This window comes from Pinus tabuliformis, chromosome 9 (assembly GCF_031772625.1).
Source record: "Pinus tabuliformis cultivar Carrire ecotype Pingquan chromosome 9, CPIR1, whole genome shotgun sequence".
Classification (NCBI taxonomy): domain Eukaryota; kingdom Viridiplantae; phylum Streptophyta; class Pinopsida; order Pinales; family Pinaceae; genus Pinus; species Pinus tabuliformis.
Window position 1 is genome coordinate 805,062,176 of NC_142307.1, and position 20,790 is coordinate 805,082,965.

At 34.3% G+C, this 20,790-nt stretch overlaps 1 pseudogene; it reads right to left on the reverse strand.

Annotated features, from left to right (window-relative positions):
* Positions 1-407: 407 nt before the first annotated feature.
* Positions 408-5,225, reverse strand: LOC149151211 (protein-tyrosine-phosphatase IBR5 pseudogene; annotated as a pseudogene).
* Between the last annotated feature and the right edge of the window lie 15,565 nt (positions 5,226-20,790).

The window sequence follows — 20,790 nt, forward strand, 5'->3', positions numbered from 1 at the left end:
AACCATAACTCAGTCAAACTGAGTTATCTAACTATAACTCAACTAAACGCATCATATACCCCTAAAATTTAGGCATCACACATACATGACTACAGAAAGACTTCCGACTTTAAATTCCTAAGTTAATTAAGTCAAGTAAACTTAATTAACTATTTACAAGTTTCTATGAGAACATAATTCAATTTTAATTCACAATGTAATTCAAGGAAAAATTAAACTGGAATTCTTTTTTACCATTTCTCAACAAAATCACCAACTTTTACTAGAACCCTATTAACATTGACAACCTTTGTATGAAAGAAACTACCCAAATTGTGTGCATAACAGAGAGCCACTGTCTTAAGAAACTGTAGGCTCCCAGCACAAATTAATATCAAACAAAATTTAAATGTACATAAAAGGAAATATCAGGTGCTTTCCATGCTATTATCCATTGTTGTTACTGTCATGGTACCTAAAGAATTACTATCTTGTCTAGTAGATGAAAAGGTAAAGCCTCCAGAGCTAGGCATATTTGTTGCCCCAAGGTTGAAATGTGGATTTGATGAAAGCTAATAGAAGGTTGGAGGTGAAACAACAACCTAGGTGTTATTTAGAAATCCAAACCTAAATGCTAGACCGATTGAGGTTTTTTAAACTAGATTTGGTGAGGCGTTCATTACAAAAAATTCCATTTCGTAATCTTGTCATTGTTTAAGTACAACTAGAGTCAAATTAATTATTGGTCTCCTCTCCTTTACCCACTAATATCTTTCTACGAATCTCCACCCCTTGTAGCGCATCAAATAGGCAACTAAAATATCAGGAGACCTACTCTGTCCTCACATGCAATGTACAAACACTTGAAGTTGATCATTTCGACATTTCCCAATAATGTCAACAACCTCATTGAAAGGTAATATTTGTTATTCTTTAAGGTAGTGGTAAGTGAAGAAATTCTTATATAGATTTTGGCACTTGGGCATCGTATTGAGTATCTCGGTGATTCACTGGATCTTGAGAACCTCAACTTTGGATGCATTGTCATGGCTACCAACATAGAAAAATTCCACTAAAATCTCTATGGGAAGCATGCTAAGTGTGTGAGAAAATTTCTTGTTGGATCCCTTCAATTGATGCCTACAAATGATCCACACTTCTCCCTCTTCGAATTTACGATAATTCTCACATATTATTGTGTTCATGCTTCTTCATAGCTACCTAAGATAGTAATCAAATCTAGCTCTCCAAATGTTGAACCTAAACCTCCAATTGCACATCAGTATCGCTTCTTATTCAGATCTAGTTCCCAGTTTCTACCTTTAAGTTCCAGATCCTAATAAGGTTAAAGAAACAATAGCTTGTTTCTTAGTATCAAAGGTGTTGCAACTAAGGTTCCTAGAGTCAAGGTAGTTATCAATAAGAAATCGATCTAACGAATTATCGAAACTACCTTCGATCAAACCACTAAAAATCCTCCCATCATCTAATATATAATCTAATGAAGCATGGTGATGAAAGGAGGGCAGCATGGAAGTTCATCTCAAGGGAATGCCTTACGGTGTAAAATGTATTAATAACAAAAATATATTTAAATGTGGGTCATATATGGAATATTTGGATATCCATGTTACATAAAATATTTCATTGTAATTAATATAAATATAAATATATATATATATATATATATATATATATATATATATATATATATTTATATATATTTATATATATATATATATATATATGGCACTTTATACACCTCAGTGTATAAAATACCATAGAAAAGTTCATATTTTTTTGATAAGTATTTTCTACTTCCTATTACAAAGGAGATGCGTAATTCATTAAATTCTTGATATGGAGCTCACAAATAGAGTTAAAAAAAAAAAAGAAAAAAAACAATATGAGTCATAAAAAAAAATATTTAAGATGATAGAGAGAGAGAGACAGAGACAGAGACAGAGAGAGAGAGAGAGAGAGAGACAGAGACAGAGACAGAGACAGAGACAGAGAGAACCTCAACAATTCCCTGGATGTTGAGAACCTCAACTCTGGCTGCATTGTCATGGCTACCAACATAGAGAAATTCCACTCAAATCTCTATGGAAAGTGTGCTAGGTGCATGGAAAAATTTATTGTTGGCTCCCTACAATTGATGCCTACAAATGGTGCACACTTCTCCCTCTTCAAATTTGTGATAATGCTAATATATTATCGCGCTCATGCTTCTGCATAGTTGCTTAAGATAGTAATCAATATCTAGCTCTCCAAATGTCGAACCTAAACCTCCAATTGCACATCGATATCTCTTCCATTTAGATCTAGTTCCCAGTTTGTACCTTCAAGTTCCAGATCCCAATAAGGTTAAAGAAACAATAGTTTGCTTATTAGTGTCAAAGGCGCTGCAACTAAGGTTCCTATAGTCGAGGTAGTTATCAATAAGCAATCAATCTAATGAATTATTGAAACTACCTTCTATCAAACCGTTGAAAATCCTCCCATCGTCTAATATATAATCTAATGAAGCAGGGTGATGATAGGAGGGCATCATGGAAGTTCTTCTCAAAGGGAATTCCTTATGGTGTAAAAAGTATTAATAAGAAAAATATATTTAAATGTGGGTCATAGATGGAATATTTGAATGTCCATGTTACGTAAAATATTTCATTGTAATATATATATATATATATATATATATATATATATATATATATATATATATATATATATATAGAGAGAGAGAGAGAGAGAGAGAGAGAGAGAGAGAGAGAGAGAGAGAGAGATGGCACTTTATGCACCTGAGTGCATAAAATACGATAGAAAAGTTCATATTTTATTGATAAGTATTTTCTACTTCCTATTACAAAGGAGATGTGTAATTCATTTAATTCTTGATATGGAGCTCACAAATAGAGTTTAAAAAAATCATTAATAAAAAAAAGGAAAAAAAAATCAATATGAACCACAAACAAAATATTTAAGATATCTTAGAGAGAGAGAGAGAGTAAATTAAGATATTTCAAGGAGACGATTAAACCTAATCCAAAAGATTATAACCCTCTATATTGAATAATGTAAAGAAAAAAATAAACATTGCTAAAGTAAGAATAAATTCTGATGAGCTCTATAATGAAAATGGGCATTAGTGAGATGAAAGAATATGCCACATTTATGACACTAAAATTGTTGAAGATGAAAATTAGATCTCAAGTTTAAAAGGATTTGACACACTACCAACATTTCTAATTTTTTAGTTCAAGAAAACTATGACAATTTTGGAATTCTTCTCTCAATTCTTTTTGAGAAAGAAAGTAAAATTCTAAATAATTCCTAGTAATCTCTCACCATCTTAAAGTCCTCGTCATCATCACCTTACATATGATATGTGTAGTTACTTCCATTCTCACCATGTAGTTAACAAATCACATATTAAGAACTAGTGTATATTCATCATAAACTCCATATCTATCATGTGCAAAGAGGGAAGAAAATTTAGGAAAAGGTTTACATCTCAAGGGACTTTATCCTAGTCAATTCATGGTGGTTAAATAATTTCAATGGTATGTTGTCTAGTACGATTGACAGATGTAAATTCTTCCATGTTTAACATGGATTTGATACATGGTGTATTAAGAATCATCATATATACGATTTAACTCTTGATCTATCATGTGGCAAGAAATATTAAGTCCTTCAAAGTAAAATTATTTTTAGATTGAAAAAGAAAATTAGGAAATATTTGGACCTAAATAAATTTGTTTCTTCTTAGTGCATAATAGATTTGGAGTTAATATGAATCTAAATTAATTTATCCTAAAGAATAACTAAATTCTAAAAGTAAATTGTCTACCTATATTTATTCTAAAAATATAATCCTAGAAAAAAAACTACATTAAAATGAACATAACTAATAAAAAAAAAATAAAAAAATAAAAAATAACGTTGTATGAAAAGGACATATACATGCCATTACACTTTTTTAATAATTATTTCTTATGCTATGTCCTTAAACATGAAATAATCATGGAAGGTATTCCTCAAAAGGATATAGAAAGTTATGCATATCACTTCATATATATATAAGAAGTTATCCATATCATTTCATACATATCACTATACACATGTCACTATATAGTTTATTCTATCTAAATAAAAAATTAGGCAAAAAATAATAATATATGTAATATGATATAGTTAACATTTTGAAATTAAAAATATTAATAATATAAAAATATAAAAAACACTATTTTACATTTAGTGTATTTTAAATATTTTCATTTATTTAATAAAACAATATTAAACTTTATCAAAACTCTCCCTAATTATTATAATTTACTAAAGAAACTTCAATACATAACTATTAAAAAAAATATAAAAGATATGCACACTTTTATAAACATTAATAATATATGGCTGGAATATTTTCATTTATATATAAAAGATATACACATTTTTATGAATATCGATAACACATTTATTAAATATTTTCATTTATTTAATAAAATAATATTACAACCCTATATGAATTATAACTTGTTTTAGGAAATAGACTTCACTATATAACAGATAAAGAATATTAAAGATTTACAACCTTTTATAAATATTGATAATATATTTTGTTATAATATTTATCAAACACACAGTACACCATATTATTTCACCTGCCAATACCTCAAAATCTTTGTAAAGATAATATAAAGTGTTACAATTTGCTTTCTACAATGCGATCAACAAACCTAAAACCTGCCACAATTTTGAGTAAAACGCGTACTTAATATTCCCTTATAATCAATGCAATAACATATAGCTAATTTGCCTTCACAAATTATAGATGCGATTTAACTTTGGCACATCTATTTATTAAAAATAGTAATAGTGATAGTGTTATATATTAAACTTCATGCAAACCGAAAAATATAGCAAAGATGGCAATCCAAAGGGTGATAAACGAGGCATCTTTCCACGTTTCCTCTTACACGGATCTCAGCAATATATATCCAGTACTGAAAGCCTCTGTGTGTAAGTGGAACCGCATTTATTAAGGATAGTTGTATGAGTTTAGACACATTTATTTAATATTTAATTATCACTTTAGCCAGGGCCGTAGCAGCAAAGGTTCCCTTCTTTGCAACGATAGAAACCTGGTTCTTCGGTTGGGCATTGCGCGCAGCTAAAAACCGGGCTACAACTCGGATCATCATCCCTCCTACTCCCAAAAGTAGCACCTCATTCTGTAATGTCATCCGCCCACATCATAAAACTATATATAGTGAAATATGGATTGATGAAATAAACCAGGCAAACGAAACAGTTTAATATATATTTCAACAGAGTAGAAAATGAAATAATAGTTTTCGTTATCCCGAAAATAAATCACAGTGAATGGTTTGAAATGTGGGTTATTAATAGATCCGCAGCATTATTTGCAACAATATTATTACCATAGAAGAAATGAGTGGTATATTACGTGATGCACTCAGAAACGTAATTATTTGCAACAATATTACGATAGTAGAAAATGAGTGGTACATTACCTGATGCGCTCATAAACGTTCGGGCAACGACGATCCTTAAGAACCTGTTTTGCCATGTGTGCTGATGGAAAGTTTCTATATATGTTTTAGGCGTGCCAAAGGTGTATATTTATATATAAAGTATGAATAATGGATAATGGATGTGGATTATTTTGTTATAGTTAACATTGCCGTTGCAACCGAGCGTGGGATTTTCCTGCTAAATCAATCCCTATTCCGCTGGAACCACAAAGTGCAGGGCTGCACGATCTTCTTGATACCGTTGGATACTGGACACTTCTTCGTTGTTATCCAAATCTCCTTCCTCTTCCTGTGCATTTTGAATAATTTAATGGAGGGGGCGTTGAATCTTTTCCACTAATGGAGGGTTGAAAATTCATGTTTGTTTTACGAGAATTTTTCTCCTCGAATCAAGTTAACCGAGAATTTCTCTTCGTTTTCGGCTCCTCGGCTCTCTAGAGTGCGTTGGTAAGAATTTCCTCACGTTATAAGAATTTCCTCTTTAAGTGAGGGAAGGGATTATTGTTTCTCTTTTATTGAAGACTTTTTGTTATTTCTATTTCATTGAAGATGGTTTTTTTTTTGAAGTTTTTTTGTTACTTCTATTTCATTGAAGATATCTAGTTAATCGGTTAAAGATATGGGTTTTGCTTCAAAGGGAGAAGGCCCATCTTAAGTATGGACTCGAAACAAGACCCTCACTCCCATACAACAAACCTTTTAACACATTTAGATGCAAACCTAGAGATTCAAGATCTATAGACGATGGCATGAACCATATCTTGAAAGGAATGGAAATGGGTTTTTTCACAGGAGAAGGCCCATGTTAAGTTTAGACTCGAAACAAGACCCTTATTGTACATCCACTAATAAGGACATTTTAGGTTGCTTATGATGAAAATTTAGATGTTTTAAATACTAGCCAACTTTTCTAAAGGTTAAACGTATAGTTCACTTTAACTCGATATTAAAAACAACATAAATATGACAAATAATGATTTCAAATAGAAATTTACATGTTGTTTTACCTAATTATGTAAATAAGACAATTTATAGGTATATATTTCTTTAAACATACTAAATCGCATATAATAATAACATAAATTTAGTCTTGATAAGTAGTTTAATTTTCGTCTTCATAATTGTTGTACTCATTTCAATATCTATCTTTTGTAACAAATACAAAAGGAAAAGGAAAAACTATTATTATTGAAGCATGAGTTTCATGCTCATTATTCATGGTATTTTAGGTAAAAGCATGTTCTCTGTGATTAGTATTTATTGCCATGAGTCAAAGGAGTCAACATCATGTTTATTTGACCCTTTCAGGCAAAAACATATTTGTAAAAATAATTATTTTCGAGTCTAGGATGTCTTGGAATCTCCAATGTATAAGGCAGGCATTAAGCAGGCCTAAAGGAGGGAATTAACCCCTTGAGAAGGCCATATAAAGAAGTAATTTGATCTCATTTGTGGTCACTCACTCACACAAGTTCGATCTATCGAGCAAGGGTTTGATTTCAAGCTCGGAGAAATATAAAAGAAAAGAAAAGTACATGGAGAAGGAAGAAAGACAAAATATCTTATTTTTGTTCTCTATCTCTCTCACATGTGCGATGATCTAGGGTTTTTGGTGCTGCAAAAGGAGGCCAAAATTGCAGGTTAGCGTTACGGTGCTGTAGAAGGAGGATGAATTTGCAGGTTAGGGTTTCTGGTGTTGTAGAAGGAGGCAGAAATTGCAGGTCTAAGTTGCAGTTGGATGAGTTGAATATGTTATAGCTAGAAGGAAGGAAACTCTATATTGACCTCATTGACCTTGGGAGAGTTGCCTTGTTCTAGGAAGATCTAAGGAGGAGGATGGATTAGAGTTTCTAGCAAAGTTGCAAGGACGAAACTACAAAGTTGAAGTTGCTAGACAAGTTGCGATATTGAAGTTGGTAGGTCAAAGTTGCAGTTTGAAGTTGGTTGATGCAGATCATTAGAAGGGCTTGTTAGAGGGATGACTTGGTACTTTGAGGTAGAATTGGTCTTGGGTTTGGGTCTTTGTATCTCATTTGAAGCAGATTCTAAGAAGAAAAGAGTTTCCAACTTTTCACCTTGGAGGAGATTTGGACTGGTTGAGAGCCTAATATCTTTGTTCTCTATTGTTGCAGTTTATGTTCTTGATATTTGTTTAATGAAATATCTAACTAAAAGAACACAAGAGAGCTAATAATTTCATAAAAACGTAGTAAAATTAAGGATAATAAGATTAATCGTTGCCACTATTGATTTTTCAACTATATATATACACACACTTCACATCCATATATATAAAAGAATCATTATTTTAATTACATATATATGCACTTTGGCGCCCACTCACTCTCTGTATTGGATCATAATTTATTGTAAGTATTAATTTTTTTAATTTACACCGAAATATAAATATAAGTAATATTATTAAGAATTAGAGTTGGAATCTATAAAATGATGAGACAAGTTAAATCTTTATAGTTATGAACTTTTCTTAAGTTTTACACTAAAAAAAGTTTGTAATTTGATAAATTCAATCAATAATATATTTATTTTAATTTTAAAAATTAAATTATATTAAAAATATCATCTATATTAAATTATAAAATATACTCTTATTAAATTATAATATATTCTCGTATATTGATTTTTAAATATTCCTTGCGATGTATTTATATCCCATTATTAATATCCACATAAAGTTCTTGATATGACCATCACTACCACCTCCAAAATAATATCTTCAATATTTCAAATTATGAAAATATATTGTTTATTTGGGAAATTTTCCACATGTATAAAAATCATCGCATCTAACCTAGTCAATTTTTTTTGGTGAAGTTGATATCATGTGTCATCTAGGTTTTATAAATAAAGGTTATTTTTCTACTTTATTCATTTTGAGTTTGTAGAATATCTGTGCTTCTAGCACCTGATGCATGCGTTTGCTTTATGATACTAGTTCCTTGATACGTATATAAAGCATGTGATGACCGTATTCAACATATAATGTAAGGATCTGTTTTACAATTTTAAGCAAACGATACTAGTTCCTTGATACGTATATAAAGCATGTGATGACCGTATTCAACATATAATGTAAGGATCTGTTTTACAATTTTTTTATTTTGCATGTGATACTTAGATCCACTCTATGGTGAAGATAATTAGCTTATAATCCATTAATATAATACTTTTTCCATATTGGATACATGGTTGGCATGCCACACGTTTTAAAGATATAGCATTCCTTATTTTATGAATGTGGATTTACTTATTTTGAATAGCTACACAATTGTGCTTTCCTTATTTTATGAATGTGGACTTGAATTATTTTGAATAGCTACACAATTGTGCTTTAGGATCGTATTTTTGTGATCTAGTGTTGGTAGTGTTACACATGGTATGACAGCTTTATATTATTTTGAATGCTCGATTCTTTATGTTATATTCCATATTTCTTTTAAGTTTGCGGGAGTGAAATTGATCACTGAATGTTAATATTGAGGCGTTGTAACTGTTTGTGACTATGGAAACACACTCATTTCTTAACCGTGAAAGATCACAGTCAATAATGTAAGGGCCTTGCATCGAATGTTGAGTGGTTATAATAGCTTAGGTTCCTGATGATGGTGTCGGATACAATCAACATACAAGGGCTCTCCCCGATGTGAAGTCTCAATTAGACCTCACTCCATTTGAAGTAGGAGCCCCATCTAGATTATCAACCCGACCACCATAAGAAAAAGGTTCGTCTTGGTTTCAATGGATAACATAAGGTATTATATACGTAAACCTTGAATAAGAAAGTAAGTTGACATTGTGAAACACCAATTTCACTGTCTAAGAGGAGACCTTTACTGGCGCCGGGGGGGAGACAAAGTGAGCCTCTAGATGGAAGTAATAGTGCTAACCTAAGAGATACACACTAGAAAAGAAAGATTCATGAGAAAAATAGTTCACATAATGATTATTAAAGCGAATAGAACACACATCAACAAGATGAGTACCAAAGCCATCAAAATAGTTCAATTTCACCAGTATATATGAACACAACATATACCGCAAACATCCCAAAAATAGTCCTAAAACATTCATGATACATGCATGGAAATGTGTTGGCTCATTGAACTTGAATTATAAGGTGAAAGATCCAAGTACATAGTTACAATGGTGAGGCACTAGTTCCAATAGTGGAACATTAAGTCACTTCTTGCTTCTCCAAAGAATAGTTTTCTCTCCTATTCCAAGTACAGAAGCCAAGACTAGCTCTCCAAAGCTTAAGACTCTAAAAACCCCTTTCTTGAGTTATGAGGTTGCTTTTATAACAAGAGGAATAATCTTTCATATCCTCATGACTCTTGGAATTTTAGTGTGTCCTTTGGATTTCTATATAATGTTTGTCCATATATGCCTATGTGACTCTTCATGTTCCACATATGAATCTTCGACTTCCACACATTAAATTTTGTCCTTTATTGAGAGTACACAATTACATTCCACATGATGTGGCATGAAACATGGAAACATATTGACCATTAGTATGACACTTGTATAAGATACAACTTGACAATGATGACATGGACATCATGATGAGGTGGCAATGCCAAGTTGACTTCCTTGCTGCTTCCTCTTACATTCTTGATGATAAATCTTACTTATCCTTCATATTCATGCAAGATTTTCTTTGTTTCTTATCTTCACCCTTCAGAGGGTCCTTGATCAATATTAGAATCCTTTGAGTCATCATGTAATGCCTTCTTTCTGTCTCTGTCCATGATCTTCTTCATGTCTTCATGATTGTACTTCTCTGTGCCTCTTCTCTGTTTTGACACCTAATCTTTGGGATTAGGAATCCTATGTAAATATTCTAAATAACAAAATAAAATAAGTTGGAAGACAAAGAGACATTGAGATATGAAACCCAATAGTCTCCCTCTCCTTGTATTTAGTCATATTCTATCTTAATGCAAATACAATAAACTCATTTGGAGTTACTCCTAGCCTTACATGGTATCAGAGCCAAACCCCATTTTTAGCATTTTTCTACCCAGTAACTCCTTCATTCTTTTCCATATTCTTTATTCCTCTATTCTTTGTCCACTTCCTTTGTGTTCGTTTTGCTGAATGCATTACTTCTTTGCATTGATCGAGCATTGATTTGAGTGCATTGAGTTCCTTAAAGATAGTGTAATGGTCTGCATTGAATATGCTATTCGATTGGTTACTGTTGTTTCAACTATGTGCCCTTGGCTCTCGTTGAGAATTACATGATATTTAATGTCATGAATGGTGTGAATTCCTTTGGATTCATGTCAAAACAACTATCAATGTGTTAAGATTGTTTGTGAATGCTGAATAATATCATTGATCGTATGCTTGCCTATTGGTCTGTACGTTGCTTTGTGCATGGAGTTGTGGCTGATTTTCCCTTCCTTCACCGATGGTGAGAATCCTTTGTAATTCGTTGTTCAATTTATGGTGCATGTTGTGTGTGGTACATTGATCAATGGTATCATGATCATATAGATATATGAGGTACGTTGGTGATTGAAGTATTAAAAACAAAAAGAAATGCATTGAATGTTGTATATAAAAAGTCATTTCATTGTAAAAGTCGATTGGTGATAGCATGGATGAACATTGGTGGACCCATAAACATGGTATATTTTCCTTTATGTGTTAATGTTTTTTTGCGGTCGTAAGTTATGGTATGTTGTGGTTGGTAAATTACTTTATGTGTAGTGAATCATATATTTGTTTATGAAGACATTAAGAAGTATTATATTGTAATGAAATTGTATTAAGATCCTACACTCTTAGTTGAAGACTGGTAATTATTTTTATTACAAAGACCTGCAACCATTGTAATTATTTTGGATATAAATAATATTTTATGATGCATTCCCTTATATTTATAGTGGGAATATTTCTCATTGGAAAGGAGAAATAATGTGAGCGGTCTCGAAGATAAAACAGAAATTGATTTTTAATGAGTTGTGGAAAGGGGTTTGTGAAGGAGAAGGAGACAATGCACTTGAAAATCCCACTTCAGACAAGGAGATTTCCATTTGGGAAAGCAAGAACAACAAGGAATATTCCTTGATTTTAGCCTCCATAAATAAAGAGGTGAGCCGACATATTTTGAAATTTTCGAATGACTTTGAATCCTTGAAAATGTTGAAGCAATTATATGAATTAGACTCTGAACTTGAAGTTGTTAAATTGATAATTAAGTTTTTCGATATTGAGTTAAAAAATGATGACTCTCTTTCCTTAGCATCATAAATAAGATCCATTATACATCACATAAAGCCCACTGTGTTGAAATAGATGTTCCTCTCACAACCTATGTAGAGGCACTATATCCCACCTATTCACATTATCTTTAGTCATCACAAGCAAGTGGGAAACTTAAGGAGATCTCCTTGAATTCCTTGAGAATAATATTTTTGAAAGATAGAAGTCTTTTGGGAAGAAGAAAACTCCTCAACATTATAAAGAAGCTATGTTCATTGCACATAAAGAGAAGAATCATACACAAGATACTTCTAGAGGAAGAGGAAGGAAGAGTTTTGGAGGTAAGCTTGAACTCATTCATTCTGATTTGTGTGGCAAAATTCTTGTTCCTTCTAAAAATGGAAATAAATATATGATGAAATTTATTGATGACTACATCATAATGTGTTGGGTTTAATTATTGAAGAACAAATTTGAAGCATTTGAAAAAATTAATGACTTTCATGAATGGATTGAAAATGATGCATAATATCATATTGGATTTATTCATACTAGTAATGGAAAATAATATACATCAAATGAAGACGAAATCTATCTTCTCCAACATGGGATCAAACATCAAAAAATTGTGCCTTATAATCCCCAACATAACAGAATAGCTGAAAGAATGAACATAACAATATTAAATATGGTACATTCCATGATGCTTTTCAAGAATGTTAAACTCTTGTTTTCGGATGATTAGTTCTATGTGTTGTGTATATAAAGAATAGGTGTCCATCTAATGCTATAAAAAACAAGACTCCCTATGAAATGTGGTATGTCCACATTCCTTTGATGATTCATCTCAGGGTTTTTGGTTCCAACTATTATGCCTTGATACCTAAGGAACAAAGAAATAAGCTGGGTGCAAGGAGTCACAAATGTATCTTCTTGGGGTATTCAAATACATCGAAAGCATATCATCTCTATGATGAGATGAATAAGAAGTCTATAACATCTAGAGATGTGATCTTTCCTGAATCTTCCAAGACTGACAATGTTGTTGAGCGACCACTTGGCCACTTGGATAGATTCAAACTTGCAAAATATTTTCAATAGTTGGATAATGAGATTCCAGATATTGAAGGGAGATCCCTATACTGGATCAACCTATGGAATTTTCTTCTGAGGCACTCTCTCCCTCTCATGAAGCTCTAACCACTGATGACACTTTGAGTGATGTTATTCACAGAATTGGGAACTAAATCTTGATTCAACCCTATATTAGTCAACTCAGCAACCCGAATCATCTTAGAAAGGTCCTCCAAAATGTCTGACAAAGACACTTGAAAATGTTTTTTCTTGATGAGGTTGGAAAGACATCAAAAAGAATCTCAACAAGACAAACTAGAGGTGATGTAGATGATCCTAGCTCACCTCTTGATATGGAAGTTTCTTATGATTGTGAACTGAATTTATCTAGATATTTCAAACCAACTTCCTTCAAAGAAGCCACTTCTCATGATGAATGGAAATAATCGATGCATAAAGAATATGATGCTTTGATAAGCAATGGCACTGGGAGGTTGGTTGATCCTCCATTGGGAACCAAACCAATAGGCTACAAGTGGGTCTTCAAAAATAAGTATAAAACATATGGTTCAATTGACAAGCACAAAGCTAGGCCTGTGGAAAAATGTTTGGCACAAAAGGAAGGGTTCAACTATGAGAAGGATTTCCCCTCCATAGAAAAATGGTCTACCATGCAGAGACTCTTTTCCTTACCTACTCATAACAGTTGGAAAGTCCATCAAATGGATGTAAAAACTGCTTTCTCAAATGGAAATCTGAGAATGTTTTTATGTCCCAACCAAAAGGATTAGTTGGGAAGGGTTAGGAAAATAAAGTATGAGAACTTGTAAAATCCTTGTGTGGCCTCAAGAAAACACTGCGAGCTTGGTACGAGAAATCAACTAATAATCCTCTGAAACTTGATTTCAAACATTATAATCTTGATCATGCAACTTTGTTTCTCTAGAAAGTTGGAAAAACACTTGTATATGTTGTGGTGTATGTAGATGATATTTTGACGACAAGGAGTAATGAGAGCTACATTGCATCCATAAAGAAGTAATTGAGGAAAGGTTTTGAAATGACATATTTGGGTTATGTTCACTACTATCTTAGTATTGAAGTAACCAATATAATGTTTATATTCCTCTCTCAGAAGAAGTACATTAGAGATCTCTTGAATAGGTTTGACATGACAGAGTGAAATCCTTTGAAAACTCCAATGGAATAGAACTTAAAGCTCACATTCGCTGAAGGAAAAGAATTTGAGGATGAAACAAAGTATATACAAGTCATAGGAAGTCTCAACAACCTAACTACTACTAGACTAGACATTTCATTTGCTATTGGAATCCTCTAAAGGTTTATGCAAAAGCCTTGTGAGGGTCATTGGACTGTTGCAAAAAGAGTTCTAAGGTACTTGAATGGAACTCAATACTTTGGACTCAAGTATACACAGGTTGGTGACTTCAGCTTGATTGGTTAATTTGATTCATATTTCGATGGAGATAAATAAACTAGGGTATCTACTTCAGGTTATGTTATGAGTCTTGGATCAAGAGATATCTCCTAAAGGTCTCAAAAATAGTCATTTCTAGAATATTCCACAACCAAGGGAAGAAAAACAAGTACATTCAACTCCTCTTTTGTTTAACAACACTTCTAAAATAAAGTTGGCCAAGAACCCAATATGCCCTGATCGAATGAAGCATAACAATAAAAAATACCATCCCATTAGACGTCATTTTGAGGCAAAAAAAACTCACCTACGACATTGTTCCACAAATGAGCAAATTGCACACATCTTCACCAAAGCTCTTGGAAGGGATGTTGGAAATAATACTGAGAGGGGGGGGTGAATCAGTATTATCACATTAATAAAACTTTTCATTTCCATAATCAGATTCATATATGCTACTTCCACAACTTCTTATGATTAAGTTAATTGATCTTCAATGAGTGCGTTAGAACATTATCAACCATATTATCAGATAACAGATGCCGTAATAGAGAATAGATCATCACACATAAGGCACACACATGAACACCATGATATAAGGTGGAAACCCAATGCGGGAGAAAAACCACCTGCTGCAAGTCATCTCAATCTTCTTCTTAATAAGAAAATCCTTTTACAATATTTGTACTGGTGCAATCTTATACCAGTACGGGAGCTACAACCCCCTTTGCTCTTGTACTAGCCGATCCATTTACTATTACGCAGGCGGCTACCTGCTACAATGCTCCAAAGATCTCCCTCAGTTTTTGTACTAGCTTAGATACTAGTACATAGGCGATGGCCTACAACCTTCTCTCCTCCAGGTACCATGTTTCATCAATTTTCAGACTGGATACACTGAAGCACAACACATAATCTGAAACGCCACTTTTCATCCAATTTTCATACTGGACCCAACAACAACATTGAAGCTCAACCTTCTGAATCACCCAATCACCAGATCCATACATATACAATGATATTATGAGAGTTATCAACCAGATCTAGTACATAAAGATAAGTCATTAATCATGTTGTTATCTGAACTCAATACCAGTAACCAAACATCAATTATGCACCCAAATCCCTGCAGAATAGTCAAAGGCAGTTAAAACAAATTTTAAGCAGGGATCGCAACTTCAATAGTATAGATCTGTGGATATCTGTACTACCTCCGCACCTGCGCCTTCTGTGGCACCGCGACCACCGCACTTGCACCTTCTGTGGCGCCTCCGCACTGCGCCTTCTGTGGCGCCTCTGTGGCGTCTTCGCACTGCGCCTTCTGTGGCGCCTCGGCAGTGCGCCTTCTGTGGCGCCTCGGCACTGCGCCTTCTGTGGCGCCTCTGTGGCATCTCCGCACTGCGCCTTATGTGGCGCCTCTGCACTGCGCCTTCTGTGGCGCCTCTGCACTGCGCCTTCTGTGGCGCCTCCGCACTGTGCCTTCTGTGGTGCCTCTGCACTGTGGCAAGCTGTCTGAAGTGTTGGATTGGTTCTTAAGGGTCCTAAAGCTAATGTTGGATGTATGTATGGTGTACTTCCATCTGTTCCACTTCCTTAATGTGACTTACGAGGTCGAAACATATAATAGTGCCCTCTTATGACAATTTTACCTTGACTAGATGGTTTCTTGGGTATATGTGGGAGGACGGTATTATAGAGTGGTATTAGAGCATGTTTCACCCCTCGGACTGGATGGCCTATGTGTTGGTCAAGCATCCATGTCAGTTGCATGTGTGTCTCTCACACTTTCATTCCATGTGCTTATTGCATTTGCATGATGTTGTTCATGGTTGTAGTGATATCATTATGTGAAAATTGAGTTTTTTGTTGTGGAATGTAGCATCATGAGTGTATGAATGGTTGCATGTCAACTTATGTCATTTACATGTATTATTGTAGTATGTTTGGTTACAATATTTCATGTTGGGTTACATTCTTGTATGCTTGGTTGCATGTATCATTCTTGTAGGTTCTTTTTCAAGTGTACAGTGATGTTGTGGTTGTTGTTGAGCTCATGCATTTATGACTAGACCCTAGCTAGAATGATGCCTGCATGGTCATATGCTTATGTTTTATATTTCTATATGCTGTCATGATTATGTTATACATGCATCACACTGATTTTTTGATCTTGCAGACAAGGGATCCTCCCCAAGCTATACTCCAGTACGTTGGTTTATTGTGATTTTGTTTAGCTGACATGATATACTTTACAGGAAGAAATATCATATGGCTACCAAGATGGTTGACTACAAAGACTCTCCCTATGAATCCAAAGAGAGTTATGGTGTTGGGAACTCTTCTGATTTGGCAGTTACACTGAAAAGATTAAAGGAAGAAATAAGGAGTTGTAAGACAGATAGTGACAGAATCATGCAGGCACTGGAGAAGAAAGCAGAGGTAAATGTAGTGATACTTTAAACTTTTTCAGATTTTCAGTGACAGGGAACATGTCGAATCAACTATGACCAAGATGATATAACTAATAGGGAATTTGGTAGTGGTTACATGGTGGTCATAGGTCAAATAGAGATGACACAATCATAGATGGGAGGTTTTTGGGAACTCCAGATAGGGGAGGGGATAGACACGGGTATGATTCTAGTTCTGATTCAGATAGGAATCATGATCGTCGTCATCATCATCCTTATAGGAGGAGTGATAGAGGATACTTGCCGATGAATTTAATAAAGAAAAGCCACCAAAATTTGATGGGAATGTGAAGAAACCACAGGATGCAGAGCATGGTTGCTCGGCATGCGGAAATTATTCAAGTTGCATGACTATTCAAAGAAAATGAAATCTAGAGTGGCCTCATTCAGTCTCAAAGGTAAAGTAGACATTTGGTGGGAAGATGTGGAGAATTTTAGATGTATTCATGAGGAGGATTTGAATTGGATTGAGTTTGAGCGGATATTCAAGAAGAAGTATTTGTAAGAAAGTTTCTTTGATGACAAGGTGAAGGAATTTTATGAGCTAAAGATGGGATCTATGAAAGATGATGAGTGCACTAGCATGTTCTTGGAATCACTAAGGTATGTGCCTTATCTCATGGAGGAGAAGGCCAAGATTCAGAGATTCGTTAGTGGATTACCGATTGCATTCAAAGATAGCATTAAGTTCGATGAGCCTAGATCATTGGAGGAGGCCATCTAAAAGCTGAAGAATTACTATGAAAAATCAAAGTGAAGAACTAAGACGAAGCCCTATTAGAGAGGAAATGAAAAGAACAAGGGAAAATGGGACAAGAAGCGAGTAAGCCCATAGGATTTAGGTAACAAGGAGAATGTTGCACCACCTAAGATGTTTAATCCTTCAGATAGAGGATAGGGACAAGAAAATGAGGAGGAGAATAAGGAGCTCATGCAACATTGGAATTGTGGAGGAGATCATAATAGAATGGATTTACCATAGTACCATAGTGGTAGGCCTAAGATATACAGTGCACAGAAGGTACAAACTATTGGAGATATAAGTCAGTGTATTCCATGTAGCTACCCAACATTGGATAACAAGCAGGAAGAGCATCAGGCACCTATCAGTGAGATGGACGGTAAGCTTTGTGATCAAGTTATTTTTATTTTAATTAATCCTATATACAATTATAGCTATGTTAGTCATAACTTGCTAGACAAGTGTCATTTGAGTATCGAATTACATGTAGAGTCTTGTTTAGTGCAATTGGCTACAGGTACAAAGAAGTGATTTCATCATTGGTGATATCTTGTGCATTTGATTTGAATGGTATTCCAACCACAACATATTTGAATGTATTGCCATTGGGATCATATATTATGTTGTTGGGAATGGACTGGTTGTACCTTCATAGAACCAAGGTAGACTGTTATGAAAAATCCATTGAGTGTTTATGAAAATGGAGAACCAAGAGTCTTACAGAGTAGGAAGAAAGCTACATTAGTTAGGATGGTGACATCTATGCAATTAAAGTGTAGCCATAGGAAAGGGTTAAAGCTATTTGCGGTACACATTTGTATTGATAAAGGTAAGGAAGTTAAGGATGTAGATGTGTTGAGAAGGTACCCAGTTCTACAATAGTTCAGCGATGTTTTTCTTGAGGACATTTTAGAGTTTCCACCTCACAACAGGTATACTTTTATATTAATTTTGTTCCAGGAAAGCTCCAAAATAAAAATCACCTTACAAGATGAGCAGACTTGAGTTGATTGAGTTAAATTTACAACTGAAGGAAATGTTGGACAAGGAATACATTAGGCCAAGTGTATCACCATGGGGCACATTGATACTATTTGTGAAGAAGAAAGATGGTACACTCAGATTATGCATTGAATAGAGGAAGTTGAACAAAGTAACCATCAAGAATAGGTGTCCTTTGCCGAGGATTGATGACTTGTTTAATTAGATGAAGGGCTCGACAATGCTTTCGAATATTGATCTAAGATTTGAATATCATCACATATGCATCAAAGAGGACTACATTTACAAAACTGCGTTTAGGACTAGGTATGGGAATTATGAGTTTGTTGTATTTCCATTTGGCTTAACTAATGCTCCAACTAAATTTATGTGTTTGATGAATAGTGTGTTGCATCTATATTTGGATAAGTTTGTTATTGTGTTCATTGATGATATATTGTTATATTCTAAAAATGAGGAAGAACATGTTGAACATTTAGCAGCAGTGTTGAGGTTGTCGAGAGAGCATCAGCTTTATGCTAAGCTCAACAAGTGTAGTTATTTGCAGACTAAGGTACACTACTTGGGGCATGTGGTATCCAAGGAGGGCATTGGAGTAGATCTAGAAAAGATAGGAGCCATCATGGAATGGGTAGCTCCTAAGAATGTGGATGAGGTGAAATATTTCATGGGTTTGGCAAGCTATTATAGGAAGTTCATTAGAAACTTCTTGTAGATTGATTATCATATTACATCAATGCCGATGAAAGGTAAGAAATTCAAATAGAAATAGGAGTGTGGTGATAGTTTTGATAAGCTCAAGTAGTTGTTGACACATGCACTAGCACTAAAGATTGCAGATCCAGACAAAGAACTTTTAGTATGCACACATGCTTGCAAGAAAGGACATGACAAAGTCCTTATGTAGGATTGACAGATGGTATGTTATGAGTTACGAAAACTAAATGAGAATGAGTAGAACTATCCCATGCATGATCTTGAGTTTAACTCGATTATACATGCATTGAAGATGTGGAGATGCTATATTTTGGGCAGGAGGTCTACATTCATGAGTGATCACAGTGGTTTGCGGTATCTATTTTATCAACCGAATATGAATGGTAGGGAGGCTTGGTGGTTGGCCATAATCAATGATTTTGATTTCAAGATCCGGTATATCAAAGGTAAAGAGAACATAGTTAGAGATGCTCTTAGAAGGTGGGTATAGGTAAATCACTTAGTAGCTATGAGTTCCTATGGGACATACGTATAGGATAGGATCTTGTAGGCAACTCAGTAGGATGTCATATATATGGATATTATGCACAAGTTACAAAAGAGTATTGGTACAGGTACAGGTGAGTACAGGTACATGTATAGGTGACGATATAGGTATAGGTGATAGTAAAGGTATAGGTATAGGTGCAAGTACAGGCACATGTATAGGTACAAGTACAAGTATAGGTACAAGTACAGGTGCACATGATATGGATTATTGTCTTACAACAGATAGATTGGTCAAGTTTAGAGAAAGGATATATGTGCCAGATAATGATGAGCTCAAGAAGGTGATCTTGAGGGAGTTTCATGAGAGACCTTATTCAGGTCACCCAGGCTACCAGAAGACACTAACAACAATGAATAGATTTTATTATTGGTCGAATTTGAAGAGGGGTTTAACAGAGTTTTTCCCTAGATGTTTTTATTGTTAGTGTGTAAAGGAAGAGTGTAAACATCAAAGTGGACTACTATAGCCGATTGTGATTCTAGAGTGGAAATTGGAGGTCATTTCCATGGAATTTATCACAGGGTTGCCGAAGACATCAAGACAACATGATTCCATCATGGTCATTGTGGACAGATTGACAAAGGTTGCACACTTCATTCCAATGAAGTCTACATTCTCAGCTAGCAATGTAGCACAGGTATTCATCAGAGATGTGGTCAGATTGCATGGTGTTTTGAAGAAGATTGTTTTGAATAGGAATGCAAAGTTCACTTCCAAGTGATAGAAGGAGTTATTTACAAAATTGGGCAAAAGTTGGTATTCAATACAACTTATCATCCACAAACAAATGGACATGCAAAGAGGGTCAACAGGATATTGGAGGACATGTTGAGGATGTATATGATGCATGAACAATGGAAGTGGGAAGAGTATCTTTGACTGGTAGAGTTTGCGTACAACAATGGTTATCAAGACTCATTGAGGACGAGTCATTTTGAGGCATTGTATGGGCGATGTTGTGACACTCCTATCAGTTGGAGTGATCTAGTTAACAGGGTATTGATTGGACCAGATATGTTGGCAGA